At 37.7% G+C, this 14,221-nt stretch overlaps 1 protein-coding gene across 2 annotated transcripts in view; it reads left to right on the plus strand.

Moving 5' to 3' along the window:
• Positions 1 to 14,221, plus strand: part of trak1 (trafficking protein, kinesin binding 1) — a 128,850-nt gene that overhangs the window by 24,412 nt on the left and 90,217 nt on the right. Inside the window, exons 1-2 of one of the 2 annotated variants that reach the window (XM_012964248.3) lie at positions 7,462 to 7,562; positions 13,351 to 13,648. The gene's annotated coding sequence lies outside the window, so the exon portion shown is untranslated. 2 annotated transcript variants of the gene reach the window in all.

Here is a 14,221-nt window from a genome sequence, read left to right on the forward strand (position 1 = left end):
ATATTTAATCTATTATATGCAATGTTGAGTCCTGGAGTTTTTCTAGATCTTCCTGCAAAAAAAATCTGAAAAAAAAATCTGAAAAAAAAAAAGCAAACTAATAGTGCTGTTAATCATCAACTTTAGTTTTAGTTTAGGTATTAAGCATAATAACTAAAAAAAAAAAAAAAAATCAGGGTGTAGGCACTTTTAAACATGGCCATGCTAAGGTTTACATTTTCTTCTGAACATCTTGTGAATACAAACCTAAATAATGCACTTTTATAAATGTCGTCCAGGTCTACACAAAAGAAAGAAATATTTCATTGTTTCTGAGAAAGGTCACGTTTAGTTTTCCTTGTTGATAAAATGGAATCCTATTCCTTTTTGGCACTGTAAATGGTTTGTTTTACATTAACTCTTTTTTTACATTTTTTATTCTTACCAGTTTCTATGAGTTATTGTACTTGGGTAAACTTATTGCCTTTTATTAAATATCCCTATTAAATATCCATATGGCTTTCAATGAATCCCTTATCACCAGATTTTTTTTCAGATTCTGGTGGGTTCAAGCGTCAGGCCTAGTAAGTTCAAAATAAGACCATAGTTTAAAATATGCTTTTAAGTGTCCCCTTTAATGAACTTCGGGCTTCCTGCCCTTCCCCATACACTGGCCCACCCCAGTTCTGGATCCGCTGCCTTACAAGTTATATGATATACAGCATTCAATAAATCCTATTCTATTCTTAACATTAAATAAATGTATGAAATGGTTGCCTATGTCCAGCCTTTAGTAACTCTTCTTATGCCGGAGGTTGCTAGACTTTTTCAGTTAAAGCCCCAATTCAACCCTTGGTCAAAGAGAAGCATTGGATAACTTAGTGTGCCCTTGCCCTAATACAGATTGTGTCACTTTACATATTATGCGTATAAACAACAGCATGAGAATCTGCCAATCTGTTGGCCTCCACTGACTCCAGGTCTGCACCAAAAAGCACTGTGATTGGCAGGGTGCAGACACATGAAGAAGATCTTGAGAAGAAAATGCATACTCTGGTTTCCGTGCCAAAATCTGCATAGCCCAGTGGCTCACTGTGCAGATACACTAGCTGGCGGAAGCAAGCAGATCGCCTGGTTCTTGGCCAGCAAAAGCCATTGTACTTCCATTTGCTCTGCAGTGTCTTTGCATTGACATGCACATTGCTGGCCTGTGTGTATGGATAATTGGCATGAAGAATCTCTAAGGCTAATGTCAGACAAGGCGTCTGGAGTATATTTTTGGCGAAACGAAAATAGCGCCATATGCCTGTGCCTGCACCCGAATGAATGAAATACACTCAGGTGCAGGCACATGTAGCCGATACCTGCTGAAGATATGAAGTCTCGTGTTTTTTGAAGGATATCTGCTACCTGCACCCGAGCATATTTCATTCATTCGGGTGCAGGTAGGAGGCATATGGCGCTATTTTAATATGATCGCTTTCAGTGTTAAACCTGCAGCTGGCTGGAAAAATCTAAGCACTGATTGGTTGCTATCGGTTACTGCCCAGGTGCAAATTTTTTTTGCCAATGATAAACATAGTAAGTTATGTTGAAAAAAGACGGACGTCCATCACATTCAACCATAATGCCTATATATAACCTGCCTAACTTCTAGTTGATCTAGAGGAAGGCAAAAAACCTCATCTGAAGCCTCTCTAATTTGCTGCAGAGGGGAAAAAAATCCTTCCTGACTCAAGATGGCAGTCGGACCAATCCCTGGTCTAGTCCGCCAAATGCAGAAATTCACTGCAAATCTATGCATGGCGAAAGAATTCAATCATCACTAATAGCAACCCATTCCTTGAATGGGAAAAGTGTGTTTTTGGAGGAAACATGCTGGTGACTTGGCTTGGTTTATTTTGGTATCATCATGCATTAATGCTTTTGGGCACCTCAATTCTTGGGTTATTCCAAAAAACTTTGTTGTTGTGGCTATAACCTTATAAGTTTTTTAGTTATAAGGTAATAGCCACAACAACTATCATCTGCATTATGTTTTATAAGTTATAAGTTTTTTCCTCTACATGTACTTTTAACATAATTATTTAATTTAATATGCAAGGACTGCCACACATCTAAGTTGATTTTTTTGAGACTCTTAAGACAGGAATAGGATTAAACCTATACGTTAACTCCTTTTGCCTTTCTGCAGGGTACTTCTGTCTCAGGCATCATTAATTACTTTAACTTTTTAGAACAGGAAATGCCTTTAAATAACTGTGAGCACAGCTCAAAGTATTCAGAATAAATCTTTTAGTATTACCGTATTGTTGCATTCTGAGTCACAGAAAGCACATTTCCTGCTATAGTTTGATAGAACATAATATTTGGAATCTATGGCAACAAGAAATCTTACAGATTGAATAGGACTTAAACAATGCACTGTTTAAAATAGAAGGAAAGGCTAATAAAGAGTTAATCTCAAGCTGCAGGAATACCTTCAGTTCTCTCAATAGTGCCCTTAAGTCTCCCCATATTTCTCCAGTTCAGGTGATCAAAAGCCAAACAGGAAGAAAAAACGCTGAGCTGTGTAAAGAAAGTTCCCATGAGGCCTCGCTCCTGCACTGAGACCCAGACCGGTGTACATGCTCCTCCTATGAGGAAGCTTCCTGCTGATTGGCTCAGATCCACATTCCTAAGGAGGGGGAAGTGAGTTCTTCACATTCTTGAGGGAGGGGGGAGCAGGAAAGAGGAGAGAGCTGCGTTTCTCTGGCACAGGAAAACAGACCCAACAAATCTTTTGACAGAGATCTCAGTGCAGCGTTTCTTTGAGTGCTTATGGCTGTATTTACATAGTCCTTTCTGATAAAGCTTACTTAGTTTTTACCTTTCTTTCTCCTTTAACTTTTATAATACATTTCATAATTTAGTTCTTCAACTCTTCAATATCTTTCTCTCCTACAACACAAAATGGTCTTGTATGACATCTCTCTTGTTTCTAACATGCAGAAAGGTAGCTTAAACCCTGTTAAGCAAGAGCTGGTTTTATTCATTTACACAATTTTAGCATCCCAGCAAGCATATTTCCTTTTTTTTTTTTCTCTTAAACCAGGAACACATTATTGCATAAAATATAATTCTTAGGAATTAGGAATCCTGATGACGATCCCACGAGGATCGAAACGCGTAGATGCGATGATCTAAATAAACACAAAGAAAATTTTTACTCTACTTATGCTGTGAGTGCTTTCTACAAATCTGCTTTTTATCCCTTGGTCAGCACCCGGCGAATGCCTTTGGAGCATAATATATATATATTACATATTTCCAGTGGTTTTATTTATGGTTATTTGTTTAAGTAGTTGCAGTTGAACACAATATGTGTATCCCTTTCTGTTCTCCAGTTCTAACTTTTAATTAGTTTAAAAGGGATATACCGGTAAACCCCAAAATACCATTTTGATTAATAAGAAGGAAATGCAATTCATAACAACTTTCCAGTATACATTCATTATGTATTTCTAATAGATTTAAAGCCATTAAAGGGCTGTCCTTTCAGATCTGAAAAATGAAACTGCCAAAATTTTAACACTTAAGCCATTTCTGGGTGCTTTTTAAAATTTGCTTCAGTTCATTTCATACTGAAATAACGATGATTTGCGATGGAGACTCTGTATTCATACACTGGGTTTAATATTGCTGTCCAAAATACCTTTTTAATTTACTGATTTCATGATGCCATGCACAGACTTAAGACACCCAGTTCCAGGGGCACTAAAGCATCAATGAACCTACTCCTGGCTAGTTTAGTGTTATTTACTTTGAAGGCTTGATTGTTTTCCCTTTATACAAAGAAATACTGGGCTTTACCATTTTTATTATATGTCCATAAGAAGGATTTTGGCCTCCATCCATAGAATACCCTTTATTGAGCTGATAAGGGATGGTGTCACTGTTGTACCTTGTGTGGGTGAAGGCTTAGTCTGTCTGGCAGCACAACAAGGTTCTTTCACCACATTTTAAATAATTCTTCTCTACAGTCTTTAATTTATTTTCTCTGACATCTATGTCAAGGTGCTTGGCTACAGTGCCATGAGCTGCAGAAAAAGAAATTCATATGTACATTCTATAGAATTTTTATTTCCAACAATGTTCTGGCACCAGTATATTTGGTCAAACCTGTAGATATGCCAAATACTTTTAAAATATCTTTGTCCAGTTTTGTTAACACATGAACCAGGGTTACCATGGTTGTGCTATACATCCTGTCAAAAATGCAACAGTGCAATGCATTTTGGCCTATTCTTTCTTTGTAACAGAGTTTGAGGTCAGAGGGGCATATCCTCCAGAGCCTACACGTATTGTTTATCAGATCAGGGATCAAGGCCAAAGTTTTAAGTGGTTCAACAGGTGACCTTCACTTACATAAACAATCCTATTGTATAAAACTGTTGTCCTGTTAAATTTGGAAAGTTAAAAGCAGAGGAAACAAATCTATGGCACTGTTAGAAACGCGTACTCTTACAAATGTTATTTAAAATAAATCTGCTCAGTGTATAAAAAAACTGAATATGTTTAGGGGTAGATAAAGAGAAACCTTTGCAGGTGCCGTTTGGCTTTATTTGTGTTAACATACTGTGTTTGGGGATCACAAACACAGTACTCCGTGTTGTGCTTGAAAACTTTAGGTAATAACAAGGAAATCTGAGCAGTGCTTTAAAAATATAGGAGTGCTTTCAGAATACCCTATATAACTTTTTCTCTTGGCTTCAGTTGAAAGATTATTTATGAATGTCATCTTTTTTTTCAGTTCTGAGACCGCGATACTATGCCTGGCATTTAAAAGAATAGAAGAATGGCTACATTCATTATTAAAGTCTGTTTCTGTGCCAGAAAAGATGTTGTGCTGTAATCATACTGCCTAAGACAGGATTAATTCTCTCAAATAGCACATAATATAATAAACAATGAAACCATTTGCCTGTGTTCATTTAAGAACAGAACTGTATCTGGAGTCCTAAAGGGAAAAATACCTCCTTTTTTTATAAATGGTCATTCAGTTGTCTCTCACATGAACCATTCCCCACCTCCCCTTACGCTGGCAAAGTCATTCAACCTCTACCTCACCTTGTTACATGTTGAAGTGAAAGGCTTTCTAGAAAATCTGTATTATGGTCTCACCAAACACACCGGGCTCTCATCAGACCCACCGGAGCTTGCAATTTAGGGCCGTGACACACAGGGAGATTAGTCGCGGGGTGACTAATCTTCCGAAGTCGCCGAAGTTTCCTCTCAAGGCGACTTCGCCAAATCAAGGCGATTTACATTCTAGCCGGTGGGATGACATTGCGGGGAGATAAGTCGCCAGCGACAACTGAGATTTGTCGCGGCACGACCAATCTCTCCGTGTGTCACGGCCCTTAAGGTCCATATTGCATTTACAATCAATGAACAATGGTCAGTTTTTATAGGAGCTAATTAACCTGCCTGTATGTGTTTGGAGTGCCGAAGGAAATCAGAATAAGTAAAGGAAACTGTGTTCCCTCTCTCTGCGCACAAAGAAACTATTATAATCATTGTGACCTGAGTACACCGTATTGCACCGCACACAAAAGTTTAAAAAGTATTATATTATATATATTTTTTTATTTTTATTGTAAAACCGAGAAGGGAAAATTTGAAGGAAACCCATGCAGCCACTATAATGGATTACTCCTGAAAATAAATTACATGATTACTGATTAGGTAAGGTTACATGCATAAAAACATTTTGTGATTGGAGTCTCCATTACCATATGTAACCTGCCCTGAGTCATGAAAAAACTGAAAAATAATACTTTTTATCCAATTAGTTATTATATCAGTGCACTCAGGATGGGTTGTTACAATTTATAGTGAATTAGAAATATGATTAGATGCACACCTCTACCAATTGGTTATTTCATCTTTCTTATCATCTTGTAATAAATTAAAGTTTGTTCCACCTTTATAGATGACCCTCACACAACCCATATATTAATCTCTCATTTATTGTATTAATTACCTTTTTCTCCTTTTTTTTGTAATTTTTTTTGGGCCCACTATAGTTCTGCCATCGCCCTCTTCCTCTTGCTGGTAGCTGCAAAACCTGCTTTCTCTATTGTAATACTTCTAGTTCTCAGAATATTAGCATTTATATGGATTTATCAGGGCATTTGAGTCAAGGTTGAAAAGATTCATTGTGCACTTGTGTATATTTGTGTCCAGTGTTTATAAATTACCCCAGTGTCTTTGCACATTGCATTTACTGAGCAGGGCCCTCTCTTCTTCATCATCAATCATCATCATCATCATCATCCAGGGGTGTTGCAGTTGTGGTTGTTTGGTCCTTTTAAGTAATTGTTACTTGAAGTTCCTAAACCTGACTGTTTTGCCAACCAGACTGCCCCTTCTCAGCCTGTCAGTTATAGCTTCTAATACTAACGGACTACTGCTGCACAAATATGGCAGCCCCCTCATAGGGGAACATGGGGGATCAGATAGGTAATGTAAAAGAATTGGACAAATACTTTTATGGTAAACTTATGTCATGCAAAGACACTGTTGCAATATATTTACATACCAGTTTAATTTCAGATTCTTTAAAGGGGCAGTTCAGCTTTAAGTAAACTTTTAGTATGTTATAGAATGTCCCATTCCTAGTGACTTTGCAACTGGTCTTCATGATTTATTTTTAATAGTTTTTAAATTATTTGCCTTTCTCTTCTGACACTTCCCAGCTTTTAAATGGGAGTCACTGACCCCAGCACCTAAAATCTATTGCTCTGTGAGGCTTCAATTTTATTGTTATTGTTACTTATTACTTATCTTTCTATTCATATTACCAGCTCTTGTTCAAACCACTGCCTGGCTGCTAGGATGAATTGCACCATAGTAACCAGTTAGTTGCTAAAATACCAAACGGGAGAGCTGCTGAACAAAACCATAAATAACTGAAAAACCATAAAAAATAAAAATGAAGACCAGTTGCAGATTGCCCTAGAATATCATTGTCTACAACATACTATAAGGTAATTTAAAGGTGAACTATCTCATTAAAGATCAGCTTTATAACTAGTGGCTGAGATTTAAAACCTTACTTTAAAAAAAGAATCCTTTTTTAAATATAGATTTAAGTAATAAAATGTTTGTTTAAACATTAAAGAAGGTTAGTGGAGTGCAGATTGGCATGGGTTTTATTATTGCTGCTAAGGTATCTCATGAGGCCATACTGAAAACATAGTATTAGGTAATAGCCCTGACTTTGACTATTGAATTATAACAGCAGAAATCCCACCCCAGGGCTGATCGATGCGCAGGCCTTTATAGTATCATGCAGCTGCTAGCTCCATTTCGTCCTGTCCTTTTTCATGCGGAAGGTCTATTTATAGTCTCTGGGAGAAGTGCTGGAGTCCCCGAGCACTGGCGTGCTGTGAGAAATCTGCTGAGAGCTACTCCCACCCAGGCCTGGCAGTCAAGGTCACATGCAAGGGTGCTCTTAGCCAGCCTTCCTATTGGCAGTGCACTGTTCCAGCAGCCTGGGCTATAGGACGCTTACTGCCTTAAGGCTTTGCATTTAACTGGTGAGGAATATGATACTAAATACTGCTCTTTCTTCTCGTCATGCTGCTTCTCCTTATGTTACTAATAGACCAAATGCTTTGTCTTGCTTGGTCCTGAGCACATGGGCATATCATAGGGTGTCACGCTTTGTTTTAGTATAATTAACCTCTTATTGACAGCAGATAATGAAATAATATCACAATATACAGAATTACGTGTGGATATAAACAAAACTCATCTTTTTCTTTCTAAGGGATTAGCTAACTTTAGCATGAAATGCGTAGGTGCTTGAGGTTAAAAAGAAAGGCATAGCAATGCATGTGCGTTGGCTGCAGAACAATTTAGGGTGGAAGCAGCTGAGGTTAGTTTGCCAGACGTCTCCTATACTGTATATATTCATTGCTGTTCTTGTAATATAAAGTCTCAGTGACACAGAGATTATATTTAATGAGGATTAAATGGTTTTGGTGGGGCACTATATATTACATATTCTTACAGAATTTAAATATGTATGTTTTTTTCATGTCCTCAGGATAGGTAATAGCTATTGGCATATGCCTAAAAAGACATAGGACACATCAGTATTTTAGTGGTTCTACAATCGCTTTCATATGGTACAGTACATCTATTCTTTGGCTAGTGCCACATAGGGCTATTCATCTACTTTTCTCAACCTGTGTTTTCTGCACAGACAGAGAAAAGCCATTGCCCTCACATCCACTCCTTTTTCCAAGTGCACTGACAGGTGCGCCATCAGCTTGTGAGCGCACACAAAGCATACTTTTGCATTTTCTGTGGCAAAATGTGCTCTGTGTGCATTCACAAACTGATGCTTTGCCTACATAAAAAGAAAATGGGATGAACAGCGTTGTGTGCCACTAGTCTTTAGAGATTGGGACAGTGAATTCTTAAGAGTAAAAAACTTACTACCACTTAGAATACAGTGCCTCTATTGCAAGATATCTGTATATATTTTCCCTATAGTTCTAGAAATTAGGATATCTGAGAAAATATATACTATCATTTATTAGAAAGGGGCTGCAGCTGTTCAGCTGCTATAAATTGACAGTCCACAAACGTTGTGTAAATCATGTTCTAGCTTGTGTGGCTGCTGAATTCATGGTCAGCCGCACGTACCTAATGCCTTCTACTAAAGCAGATGCTTGGTGCACTGAACAGGTTCCTTGCAGTCCTGTGAACATGTGGCTAACCTTGTTAGAAGGGATTGCATAGGGCTGACATTTGTTTTATAGGGACTCCCAAGATGCATACATGATGGCAGAGCATAAAAAGCGTGTACAAGGCAAAACAAAGCTGTGGTAAATTAAAGCATTATCCAATCATATCTCTTGAATAAACTTGCTTAATATTTTGGCATGCATTGGAAATTGAGGAATGTCACCACCTGTACACATTAGAAGGGAAATTTCAAATACACAGGGCAGAAATAATTATAAATGCAGTACCGCAGTTCTCTGTTCCCAACCTTTAATCCAGAGGTCTTCAGAGCCACAACAATGCCACAGAATTTTGATAACATGGCTCTATAAATTTTAATACATGTGAAGATCCAGTGGTTTGGCTAGGTCTCAAAACAAGAAGATATTTTCCTGATTTGACCTAATTTTGCCACCTTTGTGTTAGTCAAATTATTCCAGTCCTATCATTGGGCTAGGGCCGAAGATCAGATCTTACTGTGGATTTCCTGAAAATCATTCTAATGTTGCATCCTACTGATCACTTTTTAGGAATACCCTGGATGTCATTTATAAAGGAGATAAAATGCATTTTGGTATTTTATTGCCAATCGATTAGTTACAATAGTGGAAGGTAGATTGCTATATTATGCAAAATGCTTTACCTTGCATGAGTAAACAGCCATAAAAGCTCCCTCTGTTTGTTTAAGATAGTAGCTGCCATTTTAGCTTGGTCTGACATCTGCCAGCACACTGCTCCTGGAACATCTCTAAGTTCAGATTACACATCAGAGAAGGGAGGGGGAGAGAGGAAATAGGAGCAATCTGAGCAGACTCCTGCCGTGCCCTAAAGGATTTTTCTGAAAGCAGGAAGTCGGACACAGAATATCATGTATGCAGAATAAAAGGAAAGAAATGTGCCATTTCTTTTCACTAAGGACTCATAGCATCACTTCTGTAAGTGTTTATGGCTGTTTTTACATAGACCTTTCTGATAAAGCTTACTTAGTTTTTACTTTTCTAGTTTGGAAAGTTTTTCCTGTGGAATTATTTCAGAGCACTTAGGATATTGGGTTTCAAGGCACTTCCTTATGGTAAAGCAGGCAGCAATCCATCTTCCAGTGTCATCAGGCTCCATGGGTGATTTTTAGAAAGGTGTGCAGATCCCTTTAAGGCCACATTAGCATTACTGGCATTTTGGCATATGAGTTGTCACAGTTAAAGTGATAGAAATAAACCCTTATTTTGTAACACTACATACATGCTAGATGCCCTTTATGAGACCTCTTGCAGTACTAAATTGTATGATGATGTACCTCAATTGCACAATAAAGCTTTGCTTATTATATTTTATAGACAAATTCTAATGGCTCAGAATGCCTAGTTCCAATTGTTCTGTTCTAGTTACTTCAGTGTTTCCTTGATTTGCATCATTTTATAGCCCTAAAAAGCTATTCCAGAGACTTCTAGCATCAATAAAAAGAATTGAGAGGCCATGGGGGGAATAGTTAACTTTACTCATGGATTTCCGATGTATTCAAAACATATGCTTAGATCATGTGGCAAACACAAGGCCCGCGGGCCGAATACAGCCCTTCTGGCTATTTATGTGGCCCCTGGAGACTGTGCCTGACTGCACCGTGACTGTGCCTGACAGTACAGTATCTTAATAAAAAATTTGGCCGGCAGCTTAGCCTGTGTTTTAGATTTTGGCCCCCTTATGTGATTGAGTTTGACACCCCTGACTTAGATGAAGTCTGATATTTTCCTTCCTTTTTATTCTTTGTATGGTTTCTGTATAAAACATTCATGCTGAGGGATGTTCAATGTGTTTATTCTTCAGCCCTACATCTGTTTGTTATAACTGCTGATCATGACATCTCTCTGGCCTTGGCTCTCTTTAAAGCTACAGGTTATTTCCTATCCATATGACTCTTTCTAATGTAAATAACATAAAGAAAAGTTATATATTATCTGTGCAATGTGATACTTCTTTTAAGGATGATTTAATTGTTTCTGATAATCATGCAATACATTTTACTTGATCTTACTTACTTACTTACTTAGAATATAAAATGTCTTTATGTGAGACTTGTTGCTAAAAAATGCAGTACATGGTGGGAAAGAACACTCTCTCCATGGGGAGAGAATAGGATTGCACCAAGTAACCTCTAATCCTGTGCCAGATATTTTGTAAGGATCTCTATGAGCCAACAGAAACCTGCTTTCTAATTAGCTGTAAAAGAACATGAAAATGTTCCACTCTTGTGAGTAAAGCTGAAATTCTCATTTCTGATGAAGGTTTCATATGGGTATTTGCCATAAGTATCAATAAAATGTCACAATCCATTTACCCTTGTAAATTATTGACCATAATGTGAATGTAATTATCATTTCTCTTTGGTGGCTTCAGGTTATTTCCTGTATTATCTTTTATGCATATAATGATTCTTTCTAACATGAATGACATAGTGAAAGAAAGTGTATATTTTCTCTGTACAGTATGACACTAAGTCAAGGCTGAAGGCAGAGTGCTTTTATACAAGTCATGGAACTTGGGGTGACTTCTAATACACTTATATTTTACAACAGGGGTTACATGATTTATTATAATACACAAGTTTCAGTGAGTCATGTGACAGAAATGACATTACTAGGCACCGGCTATAACTGATGACATCACTAGGCACCATTAATAAGGACATAATTTACAGGATATTCGTGGTTCTAACGTTATATATATATATATATATATATATATATACACACACAAAAAGGATGGCACACCGCTACATACCATACCTCGGGTTTCCAACACTGGTGGTCATTTTTAAAGTATATATATATATATATATATATATATATATAATATATTAAAATAATGTTATATCCTGAGGAAGAGCACAACGTTGGATTTTTTTCAGTAATTCACTTATTTCCACTAGTTTCTGAATGGGTGCAATACCTTTTTTGATCATGTTTGTGTAGAACACTACATGTAAAGATATTTCATTTTCAAGAGAAAAACTCTCTCCTTAACTTGGCAGCCAGCACTGCCATATTAGTTACATTGTTACAATTCTTATTTACTCATTGATTTGTATCTTTATATTTTTTAGCACCCTGTGTGTATGCTAGTGTAGTATTTCCCTTTATTTGAAACATTTGACTTTAGTGCTGTAATGTGCAGTGTATTACATTCAGTTAGTGTATATGGTATGTAGAGCTGTGTGGACAGATGGGAGGTTACAGCTGTTAAAAAACACATTTTTCCATCATGTCATAAGATATTTAATAACTGGTATATCTGAATTATTGGAGTCCAGATAAAAGAAATAACATTTGCTATGGCTACTCCAGCATTGCAGTTCCCACTAGCAGATAAATAAAATGGGCATATCTGTGCAAACAATGTCTACAGGCAACCTTGCAAACAGTAACTTTTAAAAAGCATAGTGCATAGAAAGTACACAGACATTTTGGGTAGCTGGCACTTCACATTAAAGGAGAAGGAAAGGCTAAGTCACTTGGGGGTGCCAAAATGTTAGGCACCCCCAAGTGACTTTAACCGCTTACCTTGTACCCCGGGCTGGTGCCCCTGTTAGGAGAAAACAGCACCAGCCCGGGGCACCTGCAGCGAGCCTTCCTCCTTCCGTCTTCGTGCTGCCGGCAAAATCAGTGGGCCGGCGCATGCGCAGTAGAGTGAAAAGGCGACTTCTATGTTTAAGTTCGGCTTTTTCACTCTACTGCGCATGCGCGCGCAGCGAATACGGAAGAGGAAGCGATCGCAGCTACCCCGGGCTGGTGCTGTTCTCTCTGAACAGGGGCACCAGCCCGGGGTAAAAAGTATGCCATTTAAGTCACTTGTGGGTGCCTAACATTTTGGCACCCTCAAGTGACTTAACCTTTCCTTCTCCTTTAAAGGACAAGGCAACGCAAAATATAAGCGCTACAAAGTTTCATTTATTTTATATTGGGAAAATTGCTTAGAATTATGTTTTCTTTTATTATGCAAAAAAATATTTTGGGGGTTGACATGCCCTTTAAGTAAACACATACAATTATTAATCATATCCAGAAAATACTTGGGTCTTAATAAATATGACTTTACCCATACATGGACAGGTCCTTTATATCTTTTATTTAGTGCAGATAAGAATACTGTGCTATCTGTAGAGCAATGGGACTATACATTGTTTATATGTATCAACAAAACTGAGCGTACTTTGCTATGGTATGTGACCAATACCTGCAACTAGAATATTTTTGAGATTCTCAATTTTACCTTTGCATTGCTGTGGGAGCAATAATGTGGCAGATTAAAGGGACGTAGTGCCAAAGACCTTGGCTATAAACTCTCCTCATTTACTTGGTTAAAGGGTTAATTTGCCTGTTTGCATGAAATATTTAACCTTAATCATTCCCTTGAATCAGGTAGCAAATTAGGCCTGGCACAGAAAACTAGTTTTACTTATGTACTCTGTATATAGGTTAGAAGCAGTCGTATCCCGTGTATTGACTGAAGCTAGTTTTGCCTCAGGCCCAGTCACACAGTTGCCAGTTAAAACTTCTGCATTTGTGTTTTATGCTTCTTTTTTATGTTTTCTTGCAGTTATCTGGAAGTCTGTGACAGTGCACTGCCAAGGGAATAGTACATGTCAATCACAATCACAGCTCCTGCACTTCTCCACCTGATGGCAGTTTGCACGTCCTCGTGAAACCTGCCAAGCTGGACACCACAGCTGTGCACCACGACACCTTGGCCGATATCGTGCCCATTCAGCAAGCAAGTGACCATGCAGTCCTAGCCTGTGACCCAGGCATTCATGAAGAGCACTATGTAAGTGAAGCTGCGGGTCCAGAAAATGTGCAGGACCAGAGAGTATTCAGAGATGCTGGCACCATTACAGGTATGCATTTGACATGTCTTCAGAATTATGAAAATAAAATTATATGATAAAAACAGTTAAAAACTCAGGCAGATGCTTCCCATATAATTCTGTCAACTTTAACCATTATTTTTCTTTTTCACCTGATTGGCCGGTCAACAACTAATTCAACAACTTTTGCCATCATAAGCCACTTTACTGCCCTCCATTGAGAATACATATGCACTTGTACGCTATTGTACTCATGCCCACCCACATTATTAGTGTCACGTATTTATAAAGCACCAACATATTTTGCAGTTCTGGACAATAAATAGATGTGGATAATAAACATATAGATTCCATGCAAAAATCAATTCAAAATTCATGCAGATATAAATGTTAATCAGACAGTTTACAGTTGCTTTTATATTTGCTTGTAAATGAGTGTTTCTCAAAATAGCCTTGTGTAATTTGTCTTAAAATGTGAACTAAATGCAAAATGAATATGGTTGTAATTATATTAAACAATAATTGGAGAATCTGCCAAGGCATAGGATAAGGCAATAAAAATAGATGCTGTTTGCTGGGTGCTGTTCTTGTTGCAGAAGAGCA

This window comes from Xenopus tropicalis, chromosome 6 (assembly GCF_000004195.4).
Source record: "Xenopus tropicalis strain Nigerian chromosome 6, UCB_Xtro_10.0, whole genome shotgun sequence".
Lineage (NCBI taxonomy): Eukaryota > Metazoa > Chordata > Amphibia > Anura > Pipidae > Xenopus > Xenopus tropicalis.